We start from the raw sequence: 18,935 nt of genomic DNA on the forward strand, positions 1-18,935 counted from the left end.
TACATCACTTACTCACCAATGGATACTCTGCTGTCAATGGGTCCCATGAGAAACAGTTAATAAAATAATCACAATAATCCACAAACCAAACAAACAAATCCATCATGAAGACATTTTTAACTTCAAACCATTGCTTCCTGATAAAAAATTAGTCCTCGATCCATAATATTACTTTCTTCAGTGAAAAAGACATATGATCTGAATCAGGAGAGAAATATCCACAACACCATTGATTAAACACTGTGTTGTCCTCACTGCAGTGTAGCAACTGTAGCTATACAACCAGCTAACTCTGATGCAAAATGACGACAAGTCGTAGTGAGCGATTTCTTGCTGTTTACTGTGGCTTCAACATCATCTTACATGACAGAGTGAAAACTGTAACAAAGAAATAAAGTTCGACTGTTTTAACATAAATCTTGTCTAATGAAATATACCTGTAAATACATGTAAATAAATATTTTAACTATGTGTAATCTTTTCTTTTTAAACAGTATAGTAACAAACTTATTAACATAAAAATGAATTTTGTACTTACGACATTGCCTCTAGTGCTAACAACAAATGGATTACATGTGCTCACATTCTGTCATCTTCCTTACTTCTGTACAGGAAATAACCTCTAACCCCAAACTCCAGGTCTACATCAAATCAAAATAAAAGTCTCTATCAAATTAAAAGTCCCTAACATTTTGCCTTGATGGCAACACACTCCCCGCCTGACATCTGTGAGGTCACTACACAAACAAGTTATGTATTAACTAACCAGACGAACATCACTCTCTACTCAGAAGCAAAACAAGTTATGTCACTGGTCTAAGGTACTTTTTTGAATGTCCTTGATCTGTGGTCTTCAATTCCACCTTACGGACCTTCCCGTCTTTTCCAGGAATAGCCTTTGTGACTATCGCCATAGGCCAGCTGTTGTGGACAGCTTGGTTGTCCTTGAGGAGGACGACATCTCCTTCTTGTAGGTTTTGTTGGGACTTGGTCCATTTCTTTCGGCCTTGTAAAGTTGACAAGTACACTTGTCTCCAACGGCGCCAGAACATGTTGGACAAGGCTTGTACTTGTCTCCGCTGCTTGGTTAGGAGGTCTCTGTCCGTAAAGTCTCCTGGAGGAGGTGGGGTGCCGACTTTCTGAATTAACAGCATAGATGGTGTGAGAATGAATGGATCCTCTGGATCATTTGAAACTGGAACCAGAGGCCTTGCATTCATAATTGCTGCCACCTCTGCCATTAGAGTGCACAAGACATCATGAGTCAGGCGAGTGCCATGTTCAAGAAGCATTGACTCCAGGATCCTTCGAGCCACTCCAATGAGGCGTTCCCATGAACCACCCATGTGCGAAACATGAGGTGGGTTAAACACCCAGGAGCATCCTTGTTGGTGTAGGTACCTCTGCACAGTGGTGTCTGGTTGTTCTGCGCTCATCCCAAGTTCTCTGCAGGCCCCAATGAAATTTGTGCCAAAATCTGACCTCAGTTGTTTGGCTGGTCCTCTTATGGAAAAGAAACGCCTTAAGGCATTGACACAGCTTGAAGTGTCCATTGAAGAAATCACCTCAGTGTGAACCGCCCTGGAGCTCATACAACAGAACAATATGGCCCACCGTTTGCTCTCAGGCTGAACTCCTCTTGTACGTCTGGTAGTGATGTGCCATGGTCCGAAGACGTCTAGCCCTACATACGTGAAAGGAGGGCAGGCCTTGAGGCGCTCAGGTGGCAAATCCGCCATTAGTTGCTCCTGCATCCGACCTCTGAGTCTACGACAGGTCACGCATTTGTGAAGAGTTGAGTTAATGAGCCTTTTACCTCCCAAGATCCAGAGTCCTGCAGCTCTCACAGCGCCTTCTGTTAAATGGCGGCCCTGATGTTTCACTTGGGTATGATGGTGTCTGATGAACAGTAAGGAAACATGGTTGTCTTTTGGGAGAATTACAGGGTTCTTTTGCTCAATCTCTACGTCTGCGTTTTTCAGACGGCCACCAATGCAGATGAGGTCATTCTGCAAGATAGGGTTGAGACGACGTAGACAGCTGTTTAGAGGAATTGGCTTGTCTCTTTCTAGAGCTTCAAATTCCTTTCCAAATGCTTTCCTCTGAACGGCTCTAATGATGACTTCTCTGGCTTGGGAAAGCTCATCCGGAGAGCGAGGCAGCTCACATGTATGCCATCCCCTACACTTGTCCATGATGTTAGGGGACTTGAAAGATCTTGCAATGTGAATTAAGAGTGCCACAGCTCGCTGAAGTGTGTCAAAGGTGGAGAACCTCTCAAAACGCTTTGTGCTGAGACCTTTCTCGTGAAGCTGGGTGGCATAAGTCTTCACATTTGGATGAATCTCTGCATCCAATTCTGGTGAGACTAAGCTGAATGACTGAATAGGCTCTGGTTGAATGGAAGGCTTACACAAAAAGGTAGGTCCGCTGAACCACATTGTTTGTGTGAGACGTGATGCTGGAACAGACCTTGACGCAATATCAGCCGGATTGTCCTCTGTGCGTACGTAGTGCCACTGTTCAGGATTTGTGGTCTGGCGAATACCTGGACTCGATTGTGGACATATACATAAAACCGTCTGGATTGGTTATGAATGTATCCAAGGACCACTCTGCTATCCGTGTAGAATTTAATGGAATTCAACTTCAAGTCCAGTTCTTCCTGAATCAGTTCGGCCATTTCCACAGCCAAAACCGCAGCACACAGCTCCAGTCTCGGTATGGTTGGCTCAGATTGAGGAGCAAGTTTTGACTTCCCCATGACAAATCCAATGTCAGCAATGCCTTCTTGGATGGTCTTCAAATAGGCTACAGCCCCAATGGCCATTGTAGAAGCATCACAGAACACACAGAGTTCCACTCGTTCTGCCTTGGTTAGAGAGATGCCTGTGTACATCCTTGGTATAAGGAAGTGCTTCAACTCTTGAAGTGAGTTTCGCCAAGCCTCCCACTTGCCTAATTTATCTTCAGGTAATGGAGTATCCCACTCTGAAGCCTCAGAATTCAGCTCTCTGAGAAGGGCTCTTCCTTGGATTACGACCGGAGCCAAAAAACCCAAGGGATCAAAAACACTGTTCACCATGGAGAGAACTCCACGGCGGGTAAACAGTTTTACGTCAGTTGACACAGAGAAGGTGAATGTGTCCCTAGCTACCTCCCACAAGAGGCCTAAGCTGCGTTGGGTGGGCGACTCCTTCCCACAGAGGTCTACCTCTTTTCCAGCTGCCACACAGTCCTCCCTTGGGAAGGCTGCCAAGACAGCCGGACTGTTCGATGCAAACTTGTGGAGCCTAAGGTTGGACTCAGCCAATGAAGCCTGAGTCCTACGCAGCAAGTCAATGGCTTCAGCATCAGTAGGGACAGAACAAAGACCGTCATCAACATAAAAGTGGCGCTCGACAAAGTTGACGGTGTCTTGTCCATATCTTTGCACACCCTTTCTGACAGCTCTTCTAAGCCCATAAATTGCCACTGCTGGAGACAGGCTGTTCCCAAACACATGGACCTTCATCCTGTATTCTACGACTTCACTTGCTAAATCATTGTTCTTGAACCATAGGAATCTCAAATAGTTCCTATGTTTTTCTTCTACGAGGAAGCAGTAAAACATCTGCTGTATGTCTGCCATAACAGCCACCTTTTCCTTTCGGAACCGCATAAGTACTCCCAGAAGGGAGTTGTTAAGATCAGGGCCAGTCAATAGCACATTATTTAAGGAGATTCCGGAGTGTTGGGCGCTCGAATCAAACACCACCCTGATTTGACCTGGTTTTTGTGGGTGAAACACTGCAAAGCTTGGTAAGTACCAACACTCTTCATCTTCCCTTAGTTCTGGTGCCACCTCAGCATGATCATTTTCCAGCAGTTTGCCCATGAATGCCACATATTGCTGTTCCATCTCTGGCTTTCTCCTCAAGTTGCGTCGAAGTGATTCAAAACGTTTGAGTGCTTGGCTGCGGTTGTTAGGCAAACGTTCTCTAGGCTGTCTGAACGGTAGTGGAGCGACCCAACTGTGTGAATAATTTCTGTAGACTTCTTCGTCCATTATTTTCAAAAAAGTCTCATCCTCAATTGATGGTGCCAGCTTGTTGTCCTGTTCGGTGCGATCGAATACATTTTTACCCAGCCTATCTTCTTTAGTACTACTGGGCCCTAAGACATTTCTCTTGGGCTCTTTGCCATGAAGCTTATCCCTGACATGCATAACACTTGTGCATGGTTGGAGGAGCGAGGGCTGTTGACAATCAAGCACTGTTGTCCTGTAAATGCTGACATTTGGCTTGTGCGCATTCCCTAGGCAGACCTCTCCAACCACCACCCAACCCAGGTCAAGACGTTGAGCAAAAGGGGCATTGGGAGGGCCATTTATTTGTTCCCTTACCTTGTGCACTCTAATTACATCTCTACCAAGCAGCAGGAGGATCTCCGCAGTAGGGTCCAACTCGGGAATGTGCTCTGCTACCTTGACAAGGTGAGGTTGATGAAGAGCGGCATTCGGCGTGGGAATCTCAGCCCGGTTGTCAGGTAAGTCGTTACATTCAATAAGCGGAGGAAGAGGGATTGTCACTTTCCCATCAAGTGCTTTGACCATAAAGTCTTCAGCCCTTCTGCCAAATGTTTCCTCTGTGCCGGAGCACGTTCTCAGTAAGTACGGATATGGCTTACTCTGAATGTCGAAAAGGTCAAAGAAACTGGACCTCGCCGATGACCGGTTGCTTTGGTCATCTAAAACGATATATGCCTTGATGGCTTTATCTGGACAGCCCTTGTGATACACCTTTGCTAGGCATATCTTGGAACATGACCTCCCAACTTGTCCTGCACCACATACTTCAGTGCAGCTTGAGCTGACGACTTCCCTGCTGTCGTTACCCTCTTCTTCCTCCCCGCCATTCTGTAGTGAGGTAACAGGAGCAGTGATCTTTGGTGGAGGGCCCGGATGCATAGCTGAGACATGCTTGGTGCTGTCACACTCAGAACATTTCACTACTGCAGTGCAGTCCTTCGCCACATGACTATTTGAGCCACAGCATTTGAGGCAGAATCCTCTCTCCTTCAGAAAGACTTTCCTGTCTTGAAGATCTTTGGCTCTAAAGGCTTTGCACTTCTTCAGTGGATGTGGCTTTGCATGTATAGGACAGCTCTTATTTGGATCACTGGAAGTGCTCGACTCTGCTGGGGAGACATTGGTCTTATGAACTGCAATGGGGTTCTTGGTGCTTTTAAATTGGGGACTTTCAGCCTTTACAGCAGATCCGCTAGCATTTAAAAGGGTAAAACTGGGATCATTCCTTTTCTTTGCCTCATAGCACATGAATCTGGTAAAGAATTCAAATGGTGGAAACCGTCCTCCATTTTCTTCTTTATACTTTGAACCCGCAGAAATCCATTTTTCCTGAAGTCTATAAGGCAGCTTGGCTACTATAGGTTCAATGCCTCGTGCAGTATCCAGGTAGGACAAACCTGGAAAGTAGCCATCTTCCTTAGCACACTGCACTTCCATCAGCAGATCTGCTAACTCCCTTAGCTTCAGATTTTCTTTCGCTAAAACCTTGGGGAACTTGTCAAGTCGAGTGAAGAGGGCCTTTTCAACTATCTCTGGCGCTGCGTAACATTCCTGAAGACGTTCCCAGGCTTTTCTGAGTGCTATGTCTGGACTTGCTACGTGCACTGAACGCAGGCGTTTCACTTGGTTGCTGGATTCTTTGCCAAGCCATCGAGTCATTAAGTCTAGCTCCTCAGTAGCAGTGAGACCCAGCCCTTGTGTAGCATTTTTATATGAAGACGGCCAAGCACGATAATTTTCTGGTTTGTCATCAAACTCATACAAGCTTGCGCTCACCAGGTCACGTCGCGCTAAATATTGCGCAAGATGTTCAGTTGCAGACATGCTCTGATCAGTTTTTAGCTGGGGATAATAGCACGGAGCAGAACTATTCAAGTCAGTATGAAACTTCTTTGAATCGACTCGAGCATCCTCTCTGTCATAAAAAGTCTGACCATATGACAGTTCGGCTGCCGGTGGAACATAAGCATCGCCTAGATCATCCCCTGATAAATTCCCATTACCTTTGTTATTAGCCTGTCGTGGCTCATGTGAAGAAACCGGAACCTGCTGGTATGAAGAGAAGGGATTGTTCGGACTGAAAATGAGAGTGCCATCTGTAGCAGGCTGAAAAGCCTGAGAGCAAGCGTTCATAGCTTCTCGCTTTGGGGAGCTAGTTGGGCCAAAATGAGTTTGGACGTATTCGCTCGTCCGCTCCATTTTATCTTCACCTGATGAGCCTGTTTCATCCAACACAATACACTTTGCAATTGAGTCAGCCGATTCCCAAACGGCTGCTTCAGCTTCAGCAGCCGCTGCTTCACGACACATGGCGAGTGTTTCCAGCTCAGTCTCTCTTTTTACCTTCTCCAACTTTGATTCAGCTTCTTTAATTGCCTTTTCTATTTTAGCTTTAGCCTCTTTTTCTGCATATTCAGCACGTACTTTAGCAGCTGCAGCTTTAGCCCGTGCACGGATTACTGCACTCCTTGATAATGCAGATGAGTGAGAACTTCCACTTGCTACGGAAGACTTAGCACGTTTCCCTTCCATCTTGCCACGATGTTCAACACTAACTTTTCTCTGTCTTTTCACTGTGTTGTCCTCACTGCAGTGTAGCAACTGTAGCTATACAACCAGCTAACTCTGATGCAAAATGACGACAAGTCGTAGTGAGCGATTTCTTGCTGTTTACTGTGGCTTCAACATCATCTTACATGACAGAGTGAAAACTGTAACAAAGAAATAAAGTTCGACTGTTTTAACATAAATCTTGTCTAATGAAATATACCTGTAAATACATGTAAATAAATATTTTAACTATGTGTAATCTTTTCTTTTTAAACAGTATAGTAACATAAACTTATTAACATAAAATTGAATTTTGTACTTACGACATTGCCTCTAGTGCCAACAACAAATGGATTACATGTGCTCACATTCTGTCATCTTCCTTACTTCTGTACAGGAAATAACCTCTAACCCCAAACTCCAGGTCTACATCAAATCAAAATAAAAGTCTCTATCAAATTAAAAGTCCCTAACATTTTGCCTTAATGGCAACACAAACACCATTAACAAGCCAAGCCAATATGATTAAACACCATTTACAAGCCAAAACAGTTTTCAAAAAAAGGAAAAACAATTAAGGCAACATGTACAACTATAAACTTTAAATTGTTGTTTTATCAGGAAATGGCATAAAGTTTAAACGAATGGACAGATGTTCCTCAATTTTGATGTTTTAATGGGTCCATGTCTGTTCATGTTTGATATCTACAGCAGAGAAAAAAATTACTGATTTGCAAAATGTTGCTGATAACTATCAAAAATCAGTTTATTAAAAACTCAAAATCATATGACATAGACGTGACCATGAGTGTAAATAAACAATTATAACTGCACAGAAAGGTTTTGTGGCTGTATGTTCGTTATTGCCTCTTAAACTGAAGGACAAGTCTAAAATTATTGTCTGTGGTAATCGACTTTATGCCACAAATGCTGAAGAGCTGAACTTGTATTGAACTTGGTACATTTCTGGAAGTGTAATCGGAATAAAATCATGAATGTAAACGTATCTCACAATAAGCTGAAGTGGAAAATATTCGAGCTGCCAATGACACTTTCAAGGCAACTGAATGAATTTATCTTAGCCTGCAAGATGGTATCACACGAGGCCTTCTAGCTGTCACAAACCAAGATTTAGAGAGCTGCTGGTAAAAAAAAAAAAAAAAAAAATATCCGAAGGTCACTGAGATGCACAATCCACAACTTTTTGGCCATCATACGTTATCCTCTAAACATCCACATTATCTTCACCATATGCCTTTTGAACTGTTCATCTGGAATAAGATATGCTGTTTTGCTTTCAATGAGTGCATGTATTTATTTTTCGGTGTGAATCCTGTTATGTTTCTTGTTTGATTGCTGCAGACTGCTTATTCCAAGGAAAACATGGCGCTGCTGTAACGAGTAATCAGAAAAACTCCATAAACAGTGATGGAGAGAGTTCTGTCAGCTCTGACTGCTGGAAGCCTGAGACTCATTAATAAAATTAAACACATGCAAATGAACTTTTGAGGTGCTAATGATGTGATACTGCATGTTTATTCTCACAAAATGTGCTATGATAGATGCTATTAGAAATGGTTATTGGGGTGAATCTCATGAAAACATGCCTGGGTTGCATTTCACCTCAAAATCAAAAGGAATATTATTTTGCATAAATTAAAAGTTTTTTTTGTTTTTTTTTTTACATTATTTTTCATGTTATTTAGACATTAAGACATTATTTTAATGCCAACTGCTGTGTAACACCACAGCCAGAGCCAATCAAAACATATTTATAGTATAGCTATGCAGAACTGGGACCAATGATAGTTTGTTACGATCGGAGACCCAGGGAAACACAGGAGATGAGAGATCAAAACGCAGTGTGGTTTAATGGGTAATCCAAATCAGAATCCAACAAGCAGGGGTCAAAACCAGAAATCAATCCAAAACAAACAAACACTAGGGATAGGAACAGGAACGGAACTAGAAACAGGAACTCGGAAGACGAGGAAACTCGGAAGGCGAGGAAACTGGGTGAAACTGGAAAGAAAGGACTCCATGAAGACAAACAGAAAAAGACCGGTTAATATAGGCAGGGTAATGACTATCAATTGAAGACACCTGAGTGCAATTAACAGGAGTGCAATAACTGTGATGAAGGGACAGGGCTTTGTGGGAATTGTAGTGCCTGCGGTGAGGTGCCTATGGGAAAGTGAGACCACTAGTGGAGACTCAGGGAAACAGAGACCAGACAGCGTGACATTACCCCCTCCTCCACGGAGCAGCTACCAGATGCTCCACCCGAACACCAGAAGAGACCAAGGAACACAGAGACCAGGAGGGAGGTGGAGTGGCGGAGGACCAGGGGGAGGGACGGAGGGCCAGGTAAAATGGGGAAACAGAGACAAGAAGTGCAAAAAACAAAAACAAGGAGCCCAGGAGGGAGGTGGACCGGCGGAGGATCAGGGGGAGGGACAGAGGGCCAGGTCCATAGAGGGAAACAGAGAGAAGAAGAGCAAAAAACAAAAACAAAACAACAACAAAACACAAGTACAGGAAGGAACATAACGTTCAGTGGCCAGGGCCGAACCGACAGGGCAGGAATCCAGAGAGGAGCAAGGTGGAATTGGAGCCATGCGGTTGAGACAGAAGCCCACCAGGGCGGCGCAGAAGACCACAGCATCCGTGCGGTCGAGACAGAAGCCCACCCGGGCGGCACAGAAGACCACCACATCCATGCGGTCGAGACAGAAGCCCACCAGGGCGGCGCAGAAGACCACCACATCCGTGCGGTCGAAACAGAAGCCCACCCGGGTGGCACAGAAGACCAACACATCCATGCGGTCGAGACAGAAGCCCACCACCCGGGCGGCGCAGAAGACCACCACAGTGGGATCGATGACACAGGAGAGCAAGTCTGGTTAGGCAAGTCTGAAACAGAAAACTTGAACAAGTCAAGGGTGGACTTACGTGGCCACGACAGGATCAGTCGAGCCCTCAGAGAGTTCGGCTAATACGTGACGAGGCTCTGGAAGTTCAGCAGAGACGAGGAGAGTCTCTGGTAGTTCAGCCGAGACGTGGAGAGGCTGTAGTAGTTCAGCAGAGGCGTGGAGAGGCTCTGGTAGTTCAGCACTCCAGTAGTTCAGCAGAGACGTGGGGAGGCTCTGGTAGTTCCGCAGAGACGTGGAGAGACTCTGGTAATTCCCTGGTGTTTAGACTGGATTGAGGAAGATCAATGATGACTTGACTCTGCTCATGAAGATTATTGGTGACATGACTCTGCTCATGAAGATCAATGGTGACTTGCATTTGTTCATGAAGATCAATGGTGACTTGCCTTTGCCCATGAAGAACAATGGTGACTGGACTTTGCCCATGAAGATCATTGGTGACTTGCCCTTGCCCATGAAGATCAATGGTGAGGTGTCTTTGTCCATGAAGATCAATGGTGAGGTGCCTTTGTCCATGAATATCAATGGTGACTTGCCTTTGCCCATGAAGAACACCGGTGACTTGACTTTGCCCATGAAGATCACCGGTGACTTGACTTGACTCTGGTGTGTCAACGGTGACTTGACCTGACTCTGGAAGGTCAACGGTGACTTGACCTGACTCTGGAAGGTCAACGGTGACTTGACCTGACTCTAGAAGGTCAACGGGAACCTGACCTGACTCTGGAAGGTCAACGGGAACCTGACTCGACTCTGGAGGGTCAACGGGAACCTGACTCGACTCTGGAGGGTCAACTGTGGAAGGTCAACAGGAACCTGACTCGACTCTGGAGGGTCAACGGGAACCTGACTCGACTCTGTATATATATATATATATTAAGGGTTTTGCGATACACTGGTATTGACGATAACCATGATATTCAAAGCAACAATTATCGTGTTAATTTAGTGTGTGATGATATACCGATATTAGCGGTAAAACCACAATATTTAAAATGAACAGTTCTCTTATGATAACACCACATGTAAATACTCCAGCACCAGTATCTGGTTGAGCTCCCAGGTGGCAGTATTGTGCCTTAAAGCTGACACCTGTCACGCAGGACGAAGACGCAGTGCTCACAGCTACTCAGAGAAGAGCTGTGTTCATCAGAGTAAGTTGCCATTATTTTAATAGTCATATAATGGGAAACGTTATATTAACTTGTTAACATTAGTGTTAGCAAATGAAATCTTATTGTAAAGTATTACCATTAATATTTATTCATCATACTTTTGAACTTGACAGTATTTTCTCTCTTGTTATTTCATAGGAGGTTCAAAGAAGACCTGCGTTTATCAGTATCCTTATGTGTGTCGGGTAAAAAAAAAAACCTCAAACAAAGTAAAAAAATAAATAAAAATGTTGCCCCCAAGGTTTCTAAAGATATCACGATAAATTGATATATATATATATATCAATATATATCAATATATATATATATATATATATATATATATATATATATATATATATATATATATATATATATATTTTTTTTTTTTTTTTTTTTTTTTTTTTGGTGAAAAACGAGAAATATCATACAATTTAAAATTAAATTTTCTAAATTTTTACCACTTTTTTGTGAAAATGTGGTGGTAGTGCCTAATTGTTTACAGTAAATTACAGTAATAATAATAAAAAACAACATGTTGGATATAAAAATATAAATTATATATGTATCTAAATATAATTTTTTCACCCCAAAATATTTTTCTTCCAGCTTAGAGATCGTTTTTATACTAATTTTTAAAAATATATATTTTATTTTACACTATATTTTGTGGCAAAAATGTGGAGTTGCAAAATATATGCAACTAAACAGCAGTATAAATGGAGGTGTAGGTGTAGCAGAAATGAAGCACATCCATTAGAGGTCAACCATCAGCAGATGCAGATGGTCTAATAACCTTCAACCCCATGTGGATCGAAGGCCCAGCACACCGTCGGGCGTCTACCCAGGGCTCTCCTCTCTCCAACTGACATCTAGACATCAGTAATGAAGATGGATGGGCGGCACACCGCGCAGCAGACTGACTCCTCCATGTACGGCCGTCTGCCAGCATCCATCAGTCACTCTCTGATGAGCATCACAACTCAAACTGCATACGAGCAGAACTCTCCACTCAGCTCTAGTGGGGAAACGACAAGAGTGTTGTATAATTCAAACTCCGGATCAATACCGTCTCTCATTTCCCATCCATTTAGCCTCAGAATTCACACATGTTCGATGGAGTTGATTCCTGCATTCACTCAAAGAAAAGAGACCTTGATCACAGACTAGGTTTATGTCTCTCAGGATACCTGTTTGCCTTTAAACTCCTTGATCTTCATAAATGCAATGACCTTGAAGACTCTCAACCTTTCCAACAGATTAGAATTGGAGCTGTCAATTGAGTAAAAATCTAAATTGGATTAACTATGTGATATGCAATAAATCAAATCACAACAAATTGCATAGAACAGTGTGATGAGAGAAAAACCCCCTAACGAAGCCCCCTAATCTGTCAAACACAGTATGTCAATATATTGGTGGTGTTGGCGCAGTGGATAAGACACACGCCTATGGCATGAGAGACCCGGGTTCAAATCCACTGTGAGACACCAATGTGTCCCTGAGCAAGACACTTAACCCCTAGTTGCATCTGCTAGAATCATGCTAGCAACATGTTAATCATGCTAGAAACATGCTAGCAACATGCTAATCCTACTAAAATCATGCAAGCAACATGCTAGTCGCATGCTAGTCATGCTAGAAACATGCTAACAACATGTTAATCATGCTAAAATCATGCTAGCAACATGCTAGTCATGCTAGAAACATGCTAGCAACATGCTAATCATGCTAGAAACATGCTAGTCACATGTTAATCATGCTAGAAACATGCTAGTCGCATGTTAATCATGCTAGCAACATGCTAATCATGCTAAAATCATGCTAGCAACATGTTAGTCGCATGCTAGAGACATGCTAGCAACATGCTAATCATGCTAGCAACATGCTAGTCGCATGCTAGTCATGCTAGAAACATCCTAGCAACATGCTAATCATGCTAAAATCATGCTAGCAAAATGCTAGTCGCATGCTATTCATGCTAGAAACATGCTAATCATGCTAGCGACATGCTACTAACTTGCTAATCATGCTAGCAACATGGCTAGTCACTTGCTAATTATGTAAGCGACATGCTAGCAACATGCTAATCATGTTAGAAACATGCTAGTCAAATGCTAATCATGCTAGAAACATGCTAATCATGCTAGCAACTTGTTAGTCGCATACTAATCATGCTAGTAACATGCTAGAGACATGCTAGTAACTTCCTAATCATGCTAGCGACATGACTAGTCACTTGCTAATTATGCTAGCAACATGCTAGATACCTTGCTAATCATGCTTAGTAAATGCTAGTTACTTGCTAATCATGCTAACAACATGCTAGCAACTTTGCTAATCATGCTAATGACATGGTAGTCACTTGCTTGTTATGCTAGCAATATGTTAATCACTGTCTTTTTTTAAACTTCTTAAACTCTTAAATCTTTTTAAACTTTTAACCTTTTCAAACTTTGTAAACTTTTCAAACTTTTCAAACTTTCTGGTCAGGCTTTCTCAAGCAAACTTAAAGTTTGTCTTGACAAACTTTTTTATCTAGTTACAGTGTGATGTGCATCAGAATAAAACAGAATGGAGACCAAAAGATGCATATTATTGATGCTCTGTGTGTGTATTCATGATTCTCGTGCTGCCACAGAGAATGATGGGAAATGTCATGATGGGAAATAATATTAGCACAAGCCTTTAAGCTCATAAAGTGGGTAAATGAGCAGTGTTTACCGTCAAGCTTCATAACTAGTCTTCATCAACAGCACACAGAATGAGTACAGACTAATTGTATGGTCAACACTGACAAATTAAAACTTAATTATCATCAGTCCTACCCAGCTTCAGCTATGATTCTTTAATAATTCCTCATATTATAAGCTTATTTATGGGTAAATTTGACCGTGCAGTGATCTTGCAGTGAAGACGCATTTTTCTGAAACCAGATGATTTTTCTGAATGCTGCTGATCACTGAGATTAAGAAACACCATTAGGAAAAAACATGAAAAATGAAGGGGTTTAAATGAGAGAGTACTTGTTCATCACCACAGTTCTGCTAAAAAATAAATAAAATAATAATAAAATAAATAAAGCTTATGCACAGAACCCGAATGAGAATGCATTGGGAAAGTGTTATGAAAATGGAAAACCCACTGAACTCATGCAAGACAAGAGAAATAATATTGGGATACTTTGCAGTGGTTACCATGGCAACGTGACAAGCGTGCCTTTTGAAATTTGCTATCGTTTAAAAGGGGAAAAAAATTAATATAAAACCTAAAATCCAAGGTGTTTTTGTGGGCAGGAAAAGGAGAGTGGAAGCTTTAGCATAGCTGAGATAAGGAAGACAATGCTATCGGCTCCCAGTATGAATGGTTCCGGTGTCTGGCCTCTGATGGTTTTACCAGGAACACTGAGTCTCTTTCTGCTGGATTAACTCAGAGAGATTCAGCGCAGAAGATCCCAAGCAGTGTTTATGTAAAGAATAATGATGTAGATAAGACACAAAACATATAGGTCCAGCAGTCAGTGTGTGTTTAAACATAACACAGTTCAGATCAATCAACTGATTCTGAATCTGAAGTTTTTCCAAATGAAAATGATTTAGGAATTAGTATCAAGGATTTACATTACACTACTACTATGTCTCCACTGTTCACCAAGGGTGCATTTTTTCATAAAAAATACAGTGAAATCAGTAAGATTGTAAAATATTATTATACTTGACATGTTTATTTGTTTTCTGTGAATATATTGTGATAACATTTCTATGGGAATTTTTTACTTATTTATGGAGCTTATAATATGACAATACTATTTGAAATTTAACAGTAGAAATTTGAATTATTGACAAGTGTAATTTAACAAAACTGAATTTTATGTGACATTTTTTTTTAACTTGAATATTTAACATTTTAACATTAACACGATTACATTTTTTATGGCAGATTATATATATATATATATATATATATATATATATATATATATATACAGTACAGACCAAAAGTTTGGACACACCTCATTCAAAGAGTTTTCTTTGTTTTCATGATTATGGAAATTGTAGATTCACACTGAAGGCATCAAAACTATGAATTAACACATGTGGAATTATATATGGAATTATATACATAACAAAAAAGTGTGAAACAACTGAAAATATGTCATATTCTAGGTTCTTCAAAGTAGCCACCTTTTGCTTTGATTACTGCTTTGCACACTCTTGGCATTCTCTTGATGAGCTTCAAGAGGTAGTCACCTGAAATGGTCTTCCAACAGTCTTGAAGGAGTTCCCCAAGAGATGCTTAGCACTTGTTGGCCCTTTTGCCTTCTGTCTGCGGTCCAGCTCACCCCTAAACCATCTCGATTGGGTTCAGGTCCGGTGACTGTGGAGGCCAGGTCATCTGGCGCAGCACTCCATCACTCTCCTTCTTGGTCAAATAGCCCTTGATGCCTTCAGTGTGACTACCATTTTCATAGTCATGAAAATAAAGAAAACTCTGAATAAGAAGGTGTGTCCAAACTTTTGGTCTGTACTGTATATATATATATATATATTTTTTTTTTCATACAGTAGATTTATTGTTCTGAATTAGACTGCAAATGTCCAGTTATCAAAATACTGCTTCAAGTTTTAAATCCCACAATCTTGTAAATCCATTAACTGATCGTGTCTTTTTATTTAATATTTGTATATTATTATTATTATAAAACTGTAGGCTAATACAATAATATAATATTATAAGTATTTGCCTATATCAAGTGGTTAGGGCTATATTTTTATATTTATTTTTATATAAGCTTATTTCCCTTTCCAGTTGTGTAGTGCTTTACTTAATTAACATTCTGTATAATTATCCTAGTATTATAGTTTGCAAAAACTTGTTCTACCCTTACAGTAATGACAGATGACTGGCTCGAGAAAAGGGATAATTTAAAGATGACTGATTTAAGTGCGGCATTTGATGTCATAGATCACAATTTACTCATTGGTAAAATAGAATGCTATGGATTTAGTCCAACTGCCATTGACTTTATGAAGAGTTATCTCACATATAGGACGCAGCAGGTTTATTACACTGGCAGCTGGTCTCATTCTAAGCTCTTGGACTGTGGGGTTCCGCAAGGGAGCTGCCTAGGACCACTTTTATACGCCATCTTCACAAATGATTTACCATCTGTTTTGTGTAAAGCAACTGTACAAATGTATGCTGATGATTCCACATTGTATTATGCTGCAAAACTGTCAGTGAACTGGATTATGTTTTATCAGCTGAGTTAAATATGGTTTCTGATTGGATAAAACAGAATAAGCTGGTGCTGAATATTTCAAAAACGAAATCAATTATTTTGGGATCGAGTCATAAATTGTCATTAATACCAAAGATGAGTTTGAACTTGTCTGGGGAACCTATAGAACAGGTAGATAAAGTAAAATTACTGGGCACAATAGTGGATAGTAAGCTGTCATGGGTAGAACATATTGATATCATAGTGAAGAAGATGGGTGTTGGTATCTCTATGGTGAGGAAATGTCTTTCTTATGTTCCTACACACATTGTGGAGCAGGTGGCTAAATCTTAAATTTTCTGTCATTTGAATTATTGTGCCCCTGTATGGTCAGCTATATCTAAAGGTCAACTAAAGAAATTACAAACAACCCAAAACAGAGCTGCCAGGTTAGTATTACATTTTCCTATTAGAACAAATACTATTAGTATGCACTGTCAGCTCTCATGGTTAACGGTGGAGAAAAGGCTGGTTTTTAACACATTTAAGTTTTTTAGAAACATTGTCTATTCTTCTCAACCAGTTTTTTTATATAACCAAATTGTTGGGTGTGACCAGGTACATTCTCATGTAACTAGGTCTGTGGATGATGGCCTGATGATGTTACCACGCCCAAAATCAAATGCTTTAAAGAGAACTGCCATTTATCATGCCATCAATCATTGGAATAATTGCCTATTGAATATACGTAAAATTAATGGCAAAGACTCTTTTAGGTACCATCTGAGAATGCATTTCTTTAATTTGTGAGTAAGGAAAGGACATATTTATTTTATGAATGTAATACTGTAATCATTTATTCAGACTAATTTATGATAATGTGTATTGATGTATATAATGTTATAATGCTATACAGTTTTTATATTAACATTGTTATGTGATTTCTTTTTGTTGTGGACCCCAGGACGACTAGCTCGTTCACTTTAGTGACAGCTAATGAGGATCCTTTTTACAATAAACAATAAATACTGTTCACGCCTGACAATTAGCCTATGCCTATAAAGTTTAGACTTTTATTTACACCGGTATGTGATGATAAATGAGTGTTGTCATTTACAAATGAAGCTTCGCAGATTTTTCATTTACAAATGAAGCTTCGCAGATTTATATACTCTAGGCCTATTTACAATAGTTTATTGATTAGCTGAAATAAATGCAACCATAAACTGCACTTCCAGTAAAATTCCAGTTAGTCATAGCATAATCAAAGATTTATTGGCATGTCAGCTAAACTATTCAGAACGTTTTGTAAAGAGATGGAATAAAAGGAAAAATAACTCAAATACAAACAACAAATATAAAAATATAACCAATAATAAAAACAACATTAATAATAATATACAAATATTATGGAAAGGCGACCAGTTAACGGATTTACAGGACAAAAATGTATCTCTGATAATCCTAGGTTGTATGATCACTTGTGGCCATGGGAAAAAAAATTAATAAAAAAATGTTGTTCACTCAACATAAGAAGTCACGGCAGAGTACTGCACAGGTCCTGTTTTTACACAATCTATGGTCCTGTCTGATTAACTCGCACCCGCAGTAACTGACAGGATAATCAATCTGTTATCTGAAAGCAAGACTATAATTGTAACAATAGAGGCGTCGTGACAACGATGTGGGGATCCAATAAAGGCTTTATTAAAAGAGCATAGTCAGGACAGGCAGGGTCAGATACCAGCAAACAATAACATCCAAGGCACAGACAAAAGAGTAATCCAACAAGACAGGCAATGATCAGGGCAGGCAGCAGTCAATCAAAAACAAGATAACAGTCCAAGGAAAAAAACACGAGAAAGACAAAACTTTCAATCACCAGCAAAATGAGCATATGCGTGTGCTGTTCTTATAGTGTGAGACTGAAGAGGTGATGAGAGACAGGTGATTGCAATTGATGATGAGTCCGGCAAAGGATTATGAGAAATGGAGTCCAGGGTGAAGTGGCAAGAGTCTGAAATGCTCTGCAGCTAGAGATCATGACCATAATTCAATACCCGACCCGAACCACACACGTATTCTCCGACATGAGGTAGACAAAACGTATTTATTAAAACTTCTAGTATAATTGTGAATAGCAGGAAAGTAAACTATTTCACTGTCCATACAGAGGCGGTGTGCAAGCGGTCATGCACCAAACTTCACAGCAGGTGCCGCCAGAGATAAAAACTATTACCGGGCAGATTATTAATTGTTACTATGGTCTGCCCTGAGACAAACACCTCCACTACAAGAGAAAGTGACAACAGCATGGCGATTCCTGGATGTCATCATCTCTGTATCCAGTGTTGCTAACTTCTTTCAATGGAAAGTAGCTAAAACCAGTTCTTAAAGTCGCTAAATTTCACTAGATGACATCATATGCTAATTATCATATTCGTGACGTCATCATGTTGTATTGCCTTTACATTTATGTCTCTCTGTGCTCACAGTATTTTAATTTAGCCAAATTCTCAACAGTTTTAATGAATATATTTTACTGTTTCTGTTGTCAGACAACAGGTTAAATATGAAATAAAGACTGAAACGCAGCCCTTTAAGACTACATATTGACCAGCTTGCCCTTCCAAGATGTTAATCTGCACAAAAATCCTAATATGTAATTGAGCCATTGTCTGATGAAATCAAATACACAAGATAAAACAAGACAAAGACAATTCCTGAGCTGTGATTTCGGCTATATTTGCATGCAAAATAAGAGAAGCAACATAATATCTATTTTAACTGAAAGCTCTGCTCCTCTTAGTCTCTCGCTGAACAGAGCAGACACAGAGAAAGAGTTGTGTGCGCACTGGAAAAGCAAGATCTTGCGCTCATGCAGCAGTAACAGTGAGTCATAGAGACTTGCTAAGGTTTGTCCAAGAAGAAGTTGCTAGATTTGTCGCTAGTCGCTATTTGTTTTTTGCTTAAAATACGTAATCGGCAATCGGCCGGTTTTTGGTCTT

This window comes from Carassius carassius, chromosome 6 (genome assembly GCF_963082965.1).
Source record: "Carassius carassius chromosome 6, fCarCar2.1, whole genome shotgun sequence".
NCBI classification, from domain to species: domain Eukaryota; kingdom Metazoa; phylum Chordata; class Actinopteri; order Cypriniformes; family Cyprinidae; genus Carassius; species Carassius carassius.